At 43.0% G+C, this 17,747-nt stretch overlaps 2 long non-coding RNA genes and 2 other non-coding genes across 4 annotated transcripts; 1 reads left to right on the forward strand and 3 right to left on the reverse strand.

Annotated features, from left to right (window-relative positions):
* Positions 1-1,697: 1,697 nt before the first annotated feature.
* On the reverse strand, positions 1,698-4,655 carry LOC111179958 (uncharacterized). The gene is made up of 2 exons (XR_002646044.3): positions 3,096-4,655; positions 1,698-2,344 (listed from the first exon to the last, which is right to left on the reverse strand). It is a non-coding gene; the product is annotated as an uncharacterized LOC111179958 (long non-coding RNA).
* Positions 2,860-2,931, reverse strand: TRNAQ-CUG (transfer RNA glutamine (anticodon CUG)). The gene has a single exon. It is a non-coding gene; the product is annotated as a tRNA-Gln (tRNA).
* LOC115801851 (U1 spliceosomal RNA) lies at positions 4,016-4,179 on the reverse strand. Its single transcript, XR_004022214.1, has one exon. It is a non-coding gene; the product is annotated as a U1 spliceosomal RNA (small nuclear RNA).
* On the forward strand, positions 4,393-11,640 carry LOC111179959 (uncharacterized). The gene is made up of 3 exons (XR_002646045.2): positions 4,393-4,564; positions 4,884-4,971; positions 10,039-11,640. It is a non-coding gene; the product is annotated as an uncharacterized LOC111179959 (long non-coding RNA).
* Positions 11,641-17,747: the final 6,107 nt, after the last annotated feature.

The following is a 17,747-nucleotide window of genomic DNA, read 5'->3' on the forward strand; positions in this document are numbered from 1 at the left end:
AACAGAATATCCCCATCTTTGTCAGCCACGATCAACAAATACCAACTTATGGCTGAATTTGTTTTACTATAATCCACTCACTTACCTTTTCCTATATTCTTCAAAGCAAATCTCAGACATCACATTTCATCTGTAATTAGTTCAGCATGTTTCCCTAAATGAGGACTCCTTTTGAAAGTATTATCGTCATAGCATTACAATTTTCATAAATTAATTCAAAATCTTTAATATCATAAAATAGTGTTCAAATTTCCCGTTATTGTTTTTGTTAGTATTCTTTCTTGGGATCCAAATAAAATCCACAAACTGTAATCAGTAGGATATGTGTTTAAGTCTTTTACATATGTTTCCCCTCAGTTTCTTCCTCCCTCCCTTCCTTCCTTCCTCCCTCTGTTCCTTCCTTCCTCCCTTCCTCTCGCTCTCTCTTGCTCTAGCTCTCTCTTGGTCTTTTGCTGTCCTTCTTTTCTTTTTTTTTAATCATTCATTTGTTGAAGAAACAGTTGTTTGTTCTGTAGCATTCTGACAATCTAAATTGTATAACTGGGTGTACTTTAATCATTTCTTCTGTCCTCCATACTTTCTTTTTGGTGGTAGAATCTACAGCAGTGCTGTAATGTAATGAAAATGCAAGTCACATATGTAATTAAAATTTTTCTAGTAGCCACAATGAAAAGTAAAAAGTATAAGCACACAACAATACAAATATAATCTTCTACATAGCTAATTAATACTACACATTAAAGGAAATATAATTCTACCAAAGTTTTAAAGTTGTGTTTAATAGAAGAATATTGTGCATGTCTTCAGCTTTTAAGTTTACATTCACATGAATTATAAATTAAATATAATTAAAATCCACTTCCTCAGTCCTCCTAGCCATATTCTAAGTGTTCAACAGCCATATGTGTCTATTGGCCCCTATTTTGGACCTGGCAGATACAGAGACTGATGAGATTCACGTCTGATATCTTGGCAAGAGTACCTCAGAAGTGGTGTGTGCTCTCTGATCAGGAGGCACATCAAGTTCTCTGTGTTTCTTCAAATAATATTAGCAGCTCTTGGAGTTCAAGGCCTAGATCCATTAACTGATTATGTGGAGCAAAAGTGTGATGTTCCATCATCATGTATTATTTAACTGGAACACTTGTATAAAAAGCAACTTCCCCTAAATACTAAATACTGTTTAGTTATTTAGTGGTACCCTCTGTAAAGAAAACTGTAGCTTAATGAGCAATTCCCCAAGCATCCTCTGTGGTCACCAGCTGGTTTATTTCTCTTTTTTTTCCCCTGTGCTAATATGAATTCAAAGTTTCAAACACATTGAAGTATTTCAATTCATGGCAATATAGTCTTTACTGATACTCCAATTATCCTCTCTTTCAGTAGTGAAAGTGACTTTAAGCTGGCTCCTTCATCCTTTTGATAAGATCCTAATAGTCTTTGAGAACTTTCCTGATATCAGTACGACAAGGTGCTTCTGTCTCATCCTGAATATTTTCTGCCCCTGACCTGGACTCAGTCATTTCTCTAAGAATCTCTGGTTTCTTTTTATGCAAAACGTTATTCCCAAATCAAATTGTGTAACCTAAAGATACTCATTGGAATTGGTTTCTTTCTGGACGTTTCCAGTGGACAGAGCTAGGAAATACTCATGTTTGTATTTATGTATTCACATATATTCACATTCACAATTCAAATTCAGAACTACAGGCTTTTTATTGAACGTCTATCTTTCATCTGAATCTCTTTTCTCTAATACCAGTATTTTTGTTTTTAAGTACACTGGGCGTAATAGAAATACAATATCTTTTACAGTCTCCTTTGTTTTCTCCCGCATTATACAGACAAAAGAATAAAGAACTACCAACAATGCCAATAATAACACAACTGAGAAAAGCAGTTTTAAAAATTTTGTCACAGTCCTGGGGTATATATAAATTATTGTGTTTTATGGTCTTTTCGGAGAGTTCTTATCCATATGCTTGTTCCACAAAAGGCATACACAGGTTCATTTGTTACATTGTGTTTTCAATGTCTAGAAGTGACATTTAAAAGATTAATTTAATTTGATAATGATAAAAAATGAATGTGGTTTCCAACTCAATCTAACCAAACAAGGCATATTCACTATAGTCTAGCCTTGACTTAAGATCTGCAAGTGTCTCAAAGGCCTGGGTGGAGGTGGGTCAGGGATCCCTGCTCTCCTCGGACACCGGAATCCTTGGCCTTCCTCCTTCTTCTGGCAGAGCTTGGAATGAAACGACGAGATTTCCTGGAGTCAAGGTTCAAATCTTAGCCTAACAGCGGCTTTCCTTGTCCAATTTAGACTTCGGAGTGAGAAATTCTGAAAAAAATCGGTACAAAATGGAATAGAATCAATTAAAATTCGGAATAAGGTAGGGCACCTGAATACAATACAGTACTTCCCATCCAGGCCTGGAATCCTCGACCCGAAAGCTAAGACGCTGTCACCCTGGCTGCTCAGCGACGTCACAGCTCCGCACCGCGACCCTTTTACTCACAGGGACACGCTCGCAGTTAGTTACAAGACGTGCGGTGCGAAGCCCCCTCGCGGGGCAGGACGCAGTGGGCGCAGCCTCTGTTTTTTGCCCCCGCGACCCAGGGTGACCCAACGATGGGGTGCCACCGGCTCGGTCGCTGCGCGCCTGGCCCGGGGCCTCCGATGGCCAGCGACGGGCAGAGTCGCCGGGGCCCAGCGGAGACGCCGTGGGCTCGTCTCCGCACCTGCCCGCCCCGTCCGTATGGAGCGCGCGGACCGCCCCTCTCCGGGACGCGGGAGTGGGAAAGCACGTCCCATCTGAGGAGTAAAAAAAATCCCCTTCTTCTAGTTAAAGAGAAAGGTCCCACCGAGATTTGAACTCGGATCGCTGGATTCAGAGTCCAGAGTGCTCACCATTACACCATGGAACCCTCTGCCACCTACTCTGCTGCTCCAGCCACTGAGCCAGGGCGCACACAGCCCCGCGGACCCAGGAGCGGCCTCCCGCCGAGCACTCTCGTTATCCCGCCCCGAACCTGCGGTGGCAGGAGGCGCCTGACTCGCGTGCCCGTGGCCGTCTCTTTTAGGTTTCTACCTGGTGAAAAGATACGAAATCCATTCTAAACGAACGATAAGGAAATGTGTTCAGGGCTTCTCGCCAGTCCACCTGCGCTGTGAGCGATCCTAGTTTTTTCTCCTGAGAAAATCCTCGCCCGAGAACACAAAACTTTTTTCCCATCTTTTCCCAGTTGCTCTCTTCCCGCTGCTCTGGAAGGTCGGAACATGCTCAAACAGACTTCGAGACGCCGTGAGATGTTCTTTTTTTTGAGATCGCTGGGCGCTGCCAGTTTCATTTAAGCAGATAGTGTTCTACTTCTGTTAATATCGGATCGCAACCGGAAAACGCTTGATTGCATGATAGCCAGCACCTCCGCTGTAATCGTGTGTCAGAAACACACTGAAAACAAATTCCGTGCAGGAAAATGATTTATCATAGGGCCGAACAGAAAAACGCTTCTACACCGCCAGAGTCCACGATAGTAAGAAAGAGGGGGATGAGGGAAACAGGACGGGAAGCATATTGGCGACCTGAAAATTACACGCAAACGATAATCCGCACCACCCACTACTGCAATGTAGAAATTAAAAACGAAGCGATTATAACTTCACACAACTTACTTTTAAATTTGCTTAACATAAAACTTGTTTTGAGCTTATTTATTTACTTTTGTCTGTGTTCGTTTCTTCTTTCTGTGCGCGGGTGTCTGCAGTATGAGAAAATCTTCTCTGTTACTGGAAAGTACAGACTTCAAACACGGAAGTTTAGTAGCTATAGCTAATGGGCCTTGTTGTTCCGCAGTGGCTGGGTGATTTTACCACAATTCCAGTGTCTGCTTTTCATATCACTAAGCACATTCTTAGTTTCTAGACTCCGAAAAAACAGTGCAGTTCAAGTGATTATGGTATCTCCTTTTAAGTTTAACTAGTTGGTTCTTTTTTTACTATACCAATTGCTGGGGGAAAGCGCGCACGCAGTCCCCCACTACCACAAATTATGCAGTCGAGTTTCTCCCATTTGGAGAAATCGCAGGCGTCAGCACACTCGCAGTGCAATGAGTGAGCCTCGTCCTGGGAAAACCACCTTAATGATCATGGTATCTCCCCTGCCAGGTAAGTATGAATTGTTTTCCCCGCCACCCAGTACAGCCTTAGACTGCTACACTGTACACACACGCTCCCCACCCACCCTCCGCACCCCCTCCTCTTCCACGCCTCTCAGCCCCTCCAAACTACTCTGCTAATAAAATCCAAGCAACTCTGCTAATAAAATCCAAGCAACTTCTCCGGAAAACTTCCACAGCCCGGGAAGTGGCTCGCGAGGAATTGTACCCATAAGCTGCAAGATTTACATAAGCCAAGCCCCATTCCTGACCGCTTAGGCGGCTCCTCTCCTCCAACCCCCGCCCTGTCCCCGCCCTGCCGAGATGACCAATGGGCGGGCCGACTGCTGAAGGGGAAGTAACGTCACCATGGCCGCCCACTTCGGGAGCCCACCAAGCCGAGGTAACACGCCTCTTATCCTTTATCTGAGATAGAGCCGGATTTTGCCAGCCTCCTCGAATTCTTACCTTTTGTCCTGCGTTACACGCCGGGGAAAGGAATTCTGGGATCGTGTGTTACGCTGATCCAAAAATTTTTTAAGTAGTAAAGAAGTTGTAAAACAATGGATACAAGTATATATTTATGTATGTGTTTTGTGTATAAATATACAGATTCAGGGTTACATCTCAGAGTGCTACTCGGTGTATCTTCTGTGCACGTCCTTCCTACTTCATTCTCATGGTATCCCAGGGACCATGTTTTTCCTTTCCCCACCATACAGAATACAAGAAATGAAGATTCTGAAAAAGAAGCTGATGACCAAGGGATGATAAGGGATAGAAAGATGACGTGTTTGCTTGAAGAGTGAGGTTTGTTTGTTTGTTTTCTCTTACTGGGTAAGACTGGGTTAGACCTGAGGGCGGGGAGCGGGGAGACTGCCGAAAGCAGGCAACTTGTGTTTTCAGACCAGAGAGCAAGGAGTGGCGTAACTTAATTCTTGAGGGTGCCTTTTGTTGTAGTTTCTTAGGACAGGGCCAAAAGTAAGCTCATCACACGAGATGAATTGTGCCAAAGCACAGCAGTAGAGGGCTGCCGCTCGCTCAGGCAAAACAGCGCCGTCTGTCCTGCTGTGGTAACTTTTATTAAAGCATTATCTAGGTTTACACTTTAAGACTTGTTTTCTTAACATTTCAGAAGTGCCAAAGCAGCAACCTATGTTTTTATTAATTATACAAGCAATAGTTGGCTTTCGTGAGCACCTGCCGTGCTTCGTCCTTGAGCGCAAGAACAGCACAAAGTTCCCACCATTATTTTGATTATACTGAAGTAGCACAAGGACATTTCCTTGCGTTCCCGCCACTCTGATTATACTGAGGACATCTCATGCATCAGTGCCCAAAGCACTCAAAGCTTCTTTTGCAGGCCCCCGGTTTGCCGGGGGGGGCGCTCGAAGCATTCAGAACTGTTCACAACTCTGGCTTATTCGCAGGCCCCCAGTTTGCCGGTGCGGGGGGGGCTCAAAGCAATCAAGACTGTTTGCAGTTCTGGCTTATTCGCCAGCCCCCAGTTTGGTGCGGGGGGGGGCCTCATGGGTCACGTCTCCTTTCCATGTCCTCAGTTATCCCACTACAGCCTTTGGCTTAAGGGGGAAGCTGACTCTTCCGGAGAATCCTGGAGCTGACGGCAAAGGAACTCAGCACCCAGCCAACTTCCAGGAAGAAGCTTCCTTTCTTCCCCCTGCTTTCCCTCTTTCCCCTCCTTTTCCTCTCTGCAGCCATCAGAAATAAGCTCTGGCTCGTTTCATCTGAAACATACTTTATTCCAGGGATAGTAATAGCTCAGAGAATCTCCAGCAAACTGGAGAACCAGACTGTACAAACAGGGAAGAATAAGAAAGGCCAATGGAAGGGAGCACACAGACCAAATGGGAAGGACACTAGTGCTTCCTGCTGAGTGACAGGCCCTGTAGCTTTGCACAGGTGACACTACTGGCCCTGGACACTAGACACTGCCAATGGCTCCATGACTTCTGCTGCACCTGGTCGGTGTTAAACTAAGGATCTTGAGGTAGGGAGATTCTTCTGTTGCAGGGGACAGAAAAAATTTCCCCAGGGCTTACTCCTTGTGTCTCTCAACTCCTGTCAAATGCTGGAGTAGTTGTTGCTGATGGGGATTGGCCAGCTCTTGGTAATAGACCCACACCTTAGCCCCTAGGAAAACTAAGTCAGCGAGTGCGTGATCCTTAAAAGTTGCAGAATGTGGGAAGTTTCTCATACAAACAAAGGGGGCTCAGATACTAGATGGCCTAGATATGACAAAAGACCCTCCTGTGCCCAACACCCTGCAGCCAGCCCTGTGGGGAGCATTATAAATCCAGTTCTGAAGCCCCTGCTACCCTGTCCCAAACATACACCCGTGAACACCCAATTTTGGATGGTGTTAGACTTTTACCCTGAGCACAGGGTGAGGGTTTCGACTCCTTATATGGTGATGGTTGATATATCACTCAGTATTATTTACATTATCTACACTGAGAATTGAAAAGTTTGAAAGTTCACATTTCTGGGGATAGAGTAATTGTTCTAAAGCCATGGTAACAAATAGCCACCAGAACTGGTTTTTAAATCCTCTCTATCTACCAGTGTCCACTGTAGGAGTTTCCTGTTGCTATTGTAACACATTACCACACACTTAGTGGCTTAAAACAACATGCATTTATTATCTTATGGTTCTGGAGATCAGAAGTCCAAGATGCATCTCACTGGGCTAAAATCAATCTGACAGTGGAGGTGAGGTTCTTTCTGGAGGCTCTAGGGGAGAATCTCTTTCTTTGCCTTTTCCAGCCTCTTGAAGATGCCCACATTCTACTCTCACAGCCCCCTTCCATCTTCATAGCCAGTCACGGCTGATCAGGTTATTCTCAAAACTCATTATTCTGACACCAAATCTTCCTCCCTCTTTCACTTATATGGACTCTTGTGATTCCATTGGACTCTCCAGGATAATCTCCCCATCTCAAGGTCCTTAATTTAATCACACCTGCAAAGTCTCTTTTGCCATGTCAAGTAACATGTTCACAAATTCCAGGGACCAGGATGTGGACATCTTTGGGGAAGCGTTATTCTGCCGCCACAGCCAGTCTCCTCAGTGAACACATTTCTGCAAACATATCAGTCAGTGGTGGCCCCTCTCTTCTGAAAGTCAGCCAGGTGAAAGCAACTGAGTCCACTGCCTTTGAGTGTCAGCCAGTCAACAGCTGTGCCCCGTGTTGAGGCGTTTGAGTCAGAGAGAGAGAAGGAGAAAGTCTGTGGGGAGAGGAATCTGAGGCCCCAGTGCCTGGGAAGTTCCCAGGGACCAGAGCTGAGAGCTGCAAATGCCTTCATGGGAGGAGGAGGCTGGAGAGGGTGTTAGGAACTGAATGTATGTGTTCCACCACCCGCCCCCCAAATTCATATCTTGAACCCTAATCCCTGTGGGGCTGTATTTGGAGAAGGGGCCTTTAAGGAAGTAATTAAGATTAAATGAGGTCATAAGCTTGGAGCCCTGATCTGACAGGATTAATGTCCTTAAATGAAGAGAGCCTGGGCTCCTGCCCTATCCCAGCTCAAGCAAGGAGAAAAGGGCATGTGAGGACCCAGCGAGGCATCTGCTATCTACAAGCCAGGAAGAGAGCTCGCAGCAGAAACTGAATTGGCAGGAACTTTCAGTCTTGATCTTGGACTTCCAGTCTCCAGAATGTGTGAAAACAGATTTCTGGTTAAGCCACCCTGTCTATAGTATATTTTTCTGGAAACCCAAGCTGACTAATACAGATGGTCGCTTAGCCATTGGCCTAAGCAGCTTCTCCTACGTGGTCCTTTCTGGGATCTGCCCCAGTTTTGTTCATTTCCTGTAATTAGCACTCACCACCTGCTTTGCCCTTCTTAAGGGTGATCCATGACTTTGGAATGAGGATTGATCACCTGGTTTAGGATTTCAATAGCATAATTTGCTCCATGTAACAATGACCTGCACCAAGGATCTTCTTAGATTTTTTTTTTTTTTTAAACAAGTTTGACATCTTCCCAAATTTCAACCTAGCATGACTTGGACAGCTGGATTGAGATTCTGCAGAGTGACCCCATGACCCCATGTGGCCTGCATTTCCTTTTCTCATGAGAGATTTCCGTGCTTTGGACTCTCCAGAACCACAGACCAGGGTTTGGCTGCTGGTGAGGAATCTGTGCCTAGCTCTGGGGAAACCTAGGGAGAAAGGAAAGAATCCCCAGAATCAAGGCATGGGAGGCTGCTCTTGTGGGGATAAAGGAGTCTGGAGGATGAGAGAGGAGGCTGGGGTGTGAGTGTGTCCAGCATGAGGTCAGGGGAAGTTCAAGAGAGGGCAGCTGCCATTCTGGGACCAGAGGCTAGAACCTCCATGGCATTCACACTCTGGTCATCGTCCTCCTTATTCTTCCTCAGCTTCCGCCTCCCCCTTCCTCGCCATCCTCCCCTATCTTCTCCCCAGGCTTTTTTGTTCTCACTTCTTCTTCTTGTTCCTGCCCCTCTTGCTCCCATCCTCCCATCCCTTCTCCCCCACCCCCAGAGCAGGCCAACATGGGAAGGGACTGCCCCAGTCTGAGAGGACGACGAGGGAGTATCTTCCACCAGCCTGAGAAACACAAACACATTGCTCTCTGGTCAGAACCTGGTTTGGAGGAGACAGAGCAAGATGGCTCTGCCTGAAGAGCTCATCCTCCACAGCCAACCCAGACAGCATGGGCCTTAGGCCGACCCCAGGGATGTGTGGCCAAAAGTCAGGAAGCTCTGGACATGGATTGCCGACATCTGGTCCACAAGATTCCAGACAAGTTAATATCTTGGTGCCTGCCTTCTTTACAAGGCAAGTTCCAAGGGAAGGACTGTGGCTCCCCTTCCTGGCCGCCTGGCGAAGGCGCACAAGGATCCCTCTGTTCATGCAAGGGTGGGTCTGAGAAAACCCTCCCATCTGTTCCACAGAGACCAGCTGAAAGTTCATAGTTAGAAGTTAGTGGCAACCCAGGTGCACCGACTCCACCACCACCTTCACCTCCTCCACCACGCTCTTTGTCTCCGATGAGATTTCTACCATCAGAGTCAGCCTTGGAGGGGGGAAAAGGCCAGATTTTGGGAAAAAAAAGATCTAAAGAGACTAGTACTTGTGCAATTTTATGGACAGCAGTGAAGCACTTCTAGGGTTCTAAGCTGACTTTATCTTGATTCACTGGTCTAGATTTTGCCTTCAGGTAGTGTCTTATTTTAACTAAACTTTGTTGAAATTAGAGAAGTTCTTTTTTTCATAGTTCCAATATTAGTTGACATCTGAGTTAATAGTTTTGTGACCAGCAGAATAATACTGTCTCCCCCAGGATGTGCCTGCTGTAGTTCCCCCACCTGTTCATATATTACACCACATAGGAAAGGCAACTTTGCAGATGTGATTCGGGTAAAGACCTTGTGATGAGATTATCTTGGACCATTCAGGTGGGCCCCATGAAATTACATGGGGCCTTAGAATTGAGAGGCAGAAAAGGTCAAAATGGTGTGAAATTAGAAGGACTCTACCTGCTGTTCTGGTTTTGAAGTTGTAGGAAGGGGTCAAAAGCCAAGGAATGTGGGAGGCCTCTAAAAACTTTTTAGGGAGGCAAGGAAAGAGATTATCCCTTAGAGCCTCCAGAAGGTAAGGCAGTTCTGTTGACCCCGTGATTTTAGTCCAGTGAGATCTTTGTTGGACTCCTGAGCTACAGAAGTGTAATATAATAAAAGTGTGTTCTTTTAAGACACTAAAGTTATGGTCACTTTTTACAGCAGAAATAGAAAACCAATTCAGTAAATGTCTAGCATATTCACTTTAGCAGTAATAAGATCTGGGAGATATAATAAACCCTGTATAAATTCTGCATGTTGTTTGCCTGTCTTAGGTTGACAGATCGAGAGATATTTGTACATGTTTGGGCTTCCCTGGTGGCACAGTGGTTAAGAATCTGCCTGCCAATGCAGGGGACACGGGTTCGAGCCCTGGTCCGGGAAGATCACACATGCCGCGGAGCAACTAAGTTCGTGTGCCACAACTAATGAGCCTGTGCTATAGAGTCCGCAAGCCACAACTACTGAAGCCCGTGCGCCTAGAGCCCATGCTCTGCAACAAGAGAAGCCACCGCAATGAGAAGTCGTCGCACCGCAATGAAGAGTAGCCCCCGCTCGCCGCAACTAGAGAAAGCCCGCGCAGCAACGAAGACCCAACGCAGCCAAAAATAAATAAGTAAAATAAATAAATAAATAAAATAAATTTATTTTAAAAAGATGTTTGTACATGTTTGAAGCATTACATTAGGTACCTGCCGTCTTTCTTCCTTTCCATTCTTTTCCTAAAGGGCTCACCCTATTTCCTGCACAGGACCCGACATGGTTCTCATTTGAATTATGGCAAGTTGGAAGACATTGGTGGTCATGCAGGTTGATTTTATTTTTAAGAATGAGTTCTGTTTCTGACATATAGAGGAAAAGAATGTAAGTTATGAAAAGTTAAATATTGGAGAATCTTCCATTCCAAAGATATGTTTTTTGCAACTTCTTTAATAGGGTAAAGAACTACATTTCAAAGGGTGAAACACAAGAATGGCTATTGGGAATTTTCCCCATAAGTAATTTGTGACTTGATCCTGACCAGCTCTGAGATCTGTATGATTCATGTTGTTGCTTTCATAAATGTTATGTCCATAAAATGAAGTTCTTAGAAGCAATATTTGAGTTCACTGGATTTAGGAAGAATTGCTGGGATGCTTGAATAACCGCAGGGCAAGAGGCCCTCAAATTTTCCTACTTTGTCTTTAAGTAATACTTCATAGTTTGGCCGACTTTTCATCCATTCTGCTGATTCTGTCAGTGAGATCCTCTTTATTGACAGCCAAAGGCACTCATGGAAAATGTTTAAACAACCAAGTGTAAAAGCAGAGGTTGAGGTCACTTCATCTACTATGAAAGTGGGGCATGTCTCTATCTTAGACCAGAGTCTGTTGATGGATGTGTTTGTTATTGTTGTTGTTGGTTGTGATCATGGTTGAATTTTTTGTTTGTGTTGTTTGTTTTAATTTATTATTACCTCTAGTGTATAATTGTGGAAGGATAGCTTTATTTTAATTCTGGAATGCAAAAGAACATAACTAAGGTCTTTTCCCAAAGGAAGATCTTAAGTTCGTTATGTCAACATTTACGGTGTGACTTAAACACTTTTCAGTTAAAGCTTCTTAATCAAAGGAAAAGAAATATATTTATAATTTTGAGTCAGTGTTATCGAGCAATGTGTTTTAAACTGTGATCTGTAGCCCACCTGCATCAGAAACATCTGCTTGTGTTTATGTGAAATATGTAGACTCAAGGGCCCCACGCCAATGAAATCTCTTGGGATTGGAGCCCAGGAGTAGCTTCTATAATCTCCACAGCTGATTCTAAGGCACTCTATCCTTCATATTTTAATATTTTTGAATTGAAATTTTCAGACTTGTCTTTTGTCTCTTTGCGGTACACAGGCCTCTCACTGTTGCAGCCTCTTCCTTCGCGGAGCACAGGCTCCGGATGCGCAGGCTCAGCGGCCATGGCTCACAGGCCCAGCTGCTCCGCGGCATGTGGGATCTTCCCGGACCGGGACACGAACCCATGTCCCCTGCATCGGCAGGCGGACTCTCAACAACTGCGCCACTAGGGAAGCCCTAAGGCACTCTAAATGTAAGAACTACCCTTTTATATTTTTAGACTGGAGATTTTTACAAAATGACAGGAGAGTAAATCATTCTTTTAAACTTAGACTTCAGTCATTAGACAGTGAGGTGAGCTCTTAGTGCCAGTTTGTCTTTCCTATTCTCACCTGCTCAGTCTAAGGACTGGTGCAGAAATGGGAAACAAAATAGGCAGTGAAAACTTTTTATTTCTTTATATGCATTTCCCTTTAATAGCCACCAGAAAGACTTTCATTTCCTCACACTGACCCTCTCTGTCAGTTATGTTGGCCTTTAACATATCACTATAGCAACACATATAAATATATATTATACATTTATACACACATAAGCACATTCTAAGCACTGTGAAGACACAGATTAGGCTTTAGCACAACTGGGAACCTCACACATGTCACTTAAAAATGATCATTGGTTTGCTTTACACAAGACTTCCAATGAGCTTGGTGTGGCCATTAGTCCCCAAATCACAGAGTGAAGTTAGGATGACAAAACAAGACAGCATACTTAGAGAGACGTCAGTACACTTCTTGGAGATCATAAAAGAATAGAAATAGGAGGTCTAGGCTAAGCACGAGACGGCATCTGGGAGTCGCTGCTCTCACCACGTGGATTCAAAGAACTCAGGTGCTGCAGTGTAGACCGACACCCAGCCTGTGACCCAGCTGTGCTGGCCCCGGGTCAGGTCGTGGGGCCCCTGCCAACACTGTCCTGCAGGGCACCGCTGCTCAGTCCTGAGCTTTTCGATCTGCCGTGGAACTCCAGTGTGGGGACCACATGCTCCATTGCTAGGAAGCAGGTCCTATTTCCCCTGAGTTGACCCTCAGGATGAGGTGAGGAATGTGCTGTTGTTGGTTCCCAAGCCCCTGGGGCGTTCAGAAGCAGTGCCACAAGGTCCTCTACAAACTATGCCTGTTTTGCTTAGTGCTGGGCCCGGTGGACCTTGGCTGGTTATTCCTCAACTGCAGGAGAGGCCCTCTGCCTTTCGCCCTGCCCCACCAGGCCACATCTCTGTCTCCTTCCAGACCCTCCAGCAGGTGTGGAGGAGTGGGGCCCAGATACTCCTCAGCAGACAGGGAGCTGTGAAGAAGGGGGGCAGCCCATCCTTCCTGCAGTTTTAAGGACCTCTGGTGGCTTCGCTTCTTGCCTCTGATGGCTCCTGGAAGGCAAGGGTCACAGGACTGGAGTGCATGGCAGAGCCCTTAGGGATTTCACCTGGAGGCCAAAATACCACAGTCAAAGTAAGACTCCATTATCAGGCACTGCTGGTGGCTAACTGAGGCTGGAGAGAGATCTGAGTGGTGACAGAAGCCAGGAGCACAGTGAGAGCCTGTCACAAGGATGAGCTGAGGGGACGCGCTGAGGTCTGGAGGAGCAACTGGGGCCACCAGGTTGGAGGAGAAGCTTCCCACCACCTCCTGTGGTCTTATCTCTGCTCAAAGCCACTGCACACCAGGTGGCCGGATCCTACCACTCCCTCTTCAGGGGCCAGTTCACTCTCCAATTCACTTTGGAGCAAAAGGATGGCTTTTGCAATCTCCCAGGAAAGGAAATGCTTAGTATGAAACAGGCATATATAGAAGCAGCCTGTTGTAGGAAGGAGAGAACATTTTGCAGGGACGTCCTCCTATTAAAGTTTATGTTCTGTTTACGTGATGAGGAGGGGGAGAGGCCAGGTTAGCAGGGACCTCAGAGATCATCTAACTCTAGTGCCCCCTCTTACAGATGAGGGTCAGCAGGCTCACAGAGACTGGAGCCAGCCAAAGCCACACAGCCACTTAGCAACAAGCCTGGGATTAGATCCCAGGCTTGGAGCCTTTCTAGTGGCCTAGGGGAAGTAGAGAGGAAACTTCCAAACTGGGGAAGCCAGGAGGTATGAGAGGTTGTTGGGTTACCTTTGCTGGGAGAGGAATGAGTCTTTATAGAGGCAATGTTGTGAGTGTTTTTCTAAAAAGGCTCAGGAAAGAAAGGAATCATCAGAGGAAAAGGTAAGGAATTACACACAAAAAATCATGGCCCAGCCCCTTTTCACACTGCGGGCTCCACATTCTCTGAGGAACATTTAGGAACATTCTTAGGAATATGCTCAATAGCTTATGGCAAAGCTTTAAAGTCCAAGGTAAAAGTGTTATTTTCTGATTTTTTTCTTTTATTTTTAATTGAAGTATAGTTGACATACAATGTTATGTTAGTTTCTGGTGTACAGCACAGTGATTCAGTGATATATATTCTTTTTCATATTCTTTTCAATTATGGTTTGTAAAAGGAGATTGAATAGTGTTCCCTGTACTATACAGTATTACCTTATTTTTTATCTATTTTTCTGCTTTATTTATAGTTTGTATCTGCTAATCCCAAATTCCTAATTTTTCCATCCCCCACCCCCTTTCCCCTTTGGTAACCATAAGTTTGTTTTCTATGTCCACGAGTCTATTTCTCTTTTAAATAAGTTAATTTGTGTCATATCTTAGATTCCATATATAAGTGATATCATATGATATTTGTCTTTCCCTTTCTGACTTACTTCATTTAGTATGATAATCTCTAGGTCCATCCATGTTGCTGCAAGTGGCATTATTTCATTCTTTTTTATGGCTGAGTAATATTCCATTGTGTATATCTACCACATCTTTATCCATTCATCTGTTGATGCGCCTTTAGGTTGCTTCCATATCTTGGCTATTGTAAATAGTACTGCTGTGAACCTTAGGGTGCATGTATCTTTTCAAATTATAGTTTTCTCTGGATATATTCCTGGGAGTGGGGGTCACTGGATCATATGGTAACAGTGTTTTTAATTTTTTAAGGATCCTCCTTACTGTTTTCCATAGTGGCCACACCAACTTAATTTCCACCAACGCTGAGAGAGGGTTCCCTTTTCTCCACATCCTCTTCAGCATTTGTTATTTGTAGATGTTTTAATGATGGCTATCCCGACTGGTGTGAGATGGTACCTCATTGTAATTTTGATTTGCATTTCTCTAATAATTAGTGATGTTGAGCATCTTTTCATGTGCCTATTAGCAATCTGTTTGTCTTCTTTGGAGAAATGTCTCTTTAGGTCTTCTGCCCATTTTGTTTGTTTTTTTTTGTTATTGAGTTTTATGAGCTGTTTGTATATTTGGAAATTAAGCCCTTGTCAGTTGCATCATTTGGAAATATTTTCTCCCAGTCCATAGGTTATCTTTTTGGTTTTCTTATGTTTCCTTTGCTGTGCAAAAGCTTATAAATTAGATTAGGTCCCATTTGTTTATTTTTGCTTTTATTTCTATTGTCTTGGGAGATTGACCTATGAAAGCATTGGTATGATTTATGTCAGAGAATGTTTTGCCTAACTTCTCTTCTTGGAGTTTTATGGTGCAGTGTCTTATATTTAAGTCTTTAAGCCATTTTGAGTTTATTTTTGTGTATGGTGTGAGGGTGTGTTTTAACTTCATTGATTTACATGTGGCTACCCAGCTTTCCTAATACCATTTGATGAAGACAGTGTCTTTTCTCCATTGTATATTGTAGCCTCCTTTGTCGAAGATTAATTGATTGTAGGTGTTTGGGTTTATTTCTGGGCTCTCTATTCTGTCTCACTGCTCCATATGTCTGTTTTTGTGCCAGTTACACGCTGTTTTGATTTATTTTGGTTTGTAGTATTGTCCGAAGTCTGGGAGGGTTATGCCTCCAGCTTTGTTCTTTTTCCTCATGACTGCTTTGGCAATTCTGGGTCTTTTGTGGTTCCATATAAATTTTAGGATTATTTGTCCTTGTTATAATGAAAAATGTCATGGGTAATTTGATATGGATCACATTAAATGTGTAGTTTACTTTGGGTAGTATGGCTATTTTAACAATATTAATTCTTCCAATCCCAGGGCATGGGATATCTTTCCATTTCTTTGAATTATCTTCAGTTTCCTATATCAATGTTCTATAGTTCTCAGCATATGAGTCTTTCACTTCCTTGGTCAGGTTTATTCCTAAGGTTTTTTCAAATGTGATTTTAAAAGCGATTGTTTTTTTAACTTTCCTTTTCCGATATTTCATTGTTAGTGTAAAGAAATGCAACAGATCTGTATGTTAATCTTGTATCTTGCTACCTGGCTGAATTCATTTATCAGTTCTAGTAGTTTTTCTGTGGAGTCTTCAGGGTTTTCTATATACAGTATTATGTCATCTGCATATAATGATAATTTCACCTTTCTCTTCCAACTGGGATATCTTTTATTTCTTTTTCTTGTCTGATTGCTGTGGCTAGGATTCCAATATTATATTGAATAGAAATGGTGAGAGTGACCATCCTTGTCTTATTCTGGAATTTAGTGGGAAGGCTTTCAGGTTTTTACCACTGAATGTTATGTTGGCTGTGGGTTTCTCATAAATGGCTTTTATTATGTTGAGATATGTTCTCTCTGTACCCAATTTGGTGAGTTTTTATCATGAATGAATGTTGAATTTTGTCAAATGCTTTTTCTGAATCTTTTGAGATGATCATGTGGTTTTTGTCTTTTCTTTGGTTGATGTGGTGTATCACATTGATTGAATTGCACATGTTGAACCATCCTTGTGACCCTGGGATAAATCCAACTTGATCATGGTGTATGATCTTTTTTATGTGTTGTTGGATTTGGTTTGCTAATATTTTATTGAGAATTTTTTCATCTATATTCATCAAAGATATTGACCAGTAACTTTCTTTTTTGTTATTGTCTTTGTCTGGTTTTGGGGTCAGGATAATGGTGGCTTCGTGGAATGATTTTGGGAGTGTTCCCTCCTCTTCAATCTTTTGGAAGAGTTTGAGAAGGATCAGTATAATTTCTTCTTTGTATGTTTGGAAGAATTCCTTAGTGAAGCCATCTGGTCCTGGACTTTTGTTGGCAGGGAGTTTTTATTATTATTATTATTATTACAGATTCTATTTCACTTGTAGTAATCAGTCTGTTCAGATCATCTGTTCTTCCTGATTTGGTTTTGGTGGGCTGTCTGTTTTTTGGAAACTTGTCCATTTCTTCCAGGTTGTCCAATTTATTGGTATATAATTGTTCACAGTACTCTTTTACAATATTTCACAGTATCAGTTGTTTTTCTTCTCTTATTTTCTTATTTGTTTATTTTGGTCTTCTCTCTTTTCTTCTTGGTAAGCCTGGCCAGAAGTTTGATTTGGTTTATGGTTTCAAAGAAGTAGGTTTAGGTTTTATTGATTTTTTTCTACTGTTTAATCTCTGTTTTATTTATTTCCTCTCTGATCTTTATTATTTCCTTCCTTCTGCTGACTTTAGGTTTTGTTTGTTCTTCTTTTTCTAATTCTTCTAGGTAGTAGGTTAGGTTGTTTATGTCAGATTTTTCTTGTTTTTGAGAAAGGCCTGTATTGCTATGAACTTTCCTCTAAAAACTGCTTTTGCTGCATCCCATAGATTTTGTATGGTTGTGTTTTCATTGTCATTTGTCTCAAGGTATTTTTAAAATTTCCTCTTTGCTTTCATCATTGACCCATGGTTTTTTTTTAGCACCATGTTGTTTAGTCTCCATGTAATCGTTTTCTCATTTCTCTTTCTGTGGTTGGTTTGTAGTTTCATCCCATTGTGGTCAGAAAAGATGCTTGAAATAATTTCTATCCTAATAAATTTGTTGAGGATTGTTTTGTGTCCTCGTATGTGGTCAGTCATAGAGAATGTTCCATATGCACTTGAAAAGAATGTGTATCCTGGGCTTTTTTGTTTTTTGATGTAATGTTCTGAAAATATCAATTAAGTCTAAGTGTTCTATTGTGTCATTTAGGATCTCTGTTGCCTTATTGATTTTTCTGTGTGGAGGATCTGTCCATTGATGTCAGCGGGGTGTTAATGTCTCTTATTGTATTCCCATCATTATCTTTTCTTTTTCTTTTCCTTTTATTTATTTATTTT

The sequence above is a fragment of the Delphinapterus leucas genome, chromosome 1 (assembly GCF_059928025.1).
Source record: "Delphinapterus leucas isolate spDelLeu-1000000601 "Yukka" chromosome 1, BTC_Dleu_Yukka2, whole genome shotgun sequence".
In the NCBI taxonomy this organism is placed as follows: Eukaryota; Metazoa; Chordata; class Mammalia; order Artiodactyla; family Monodontidae; genus Delphinapterus; species Delphinapterus leucas.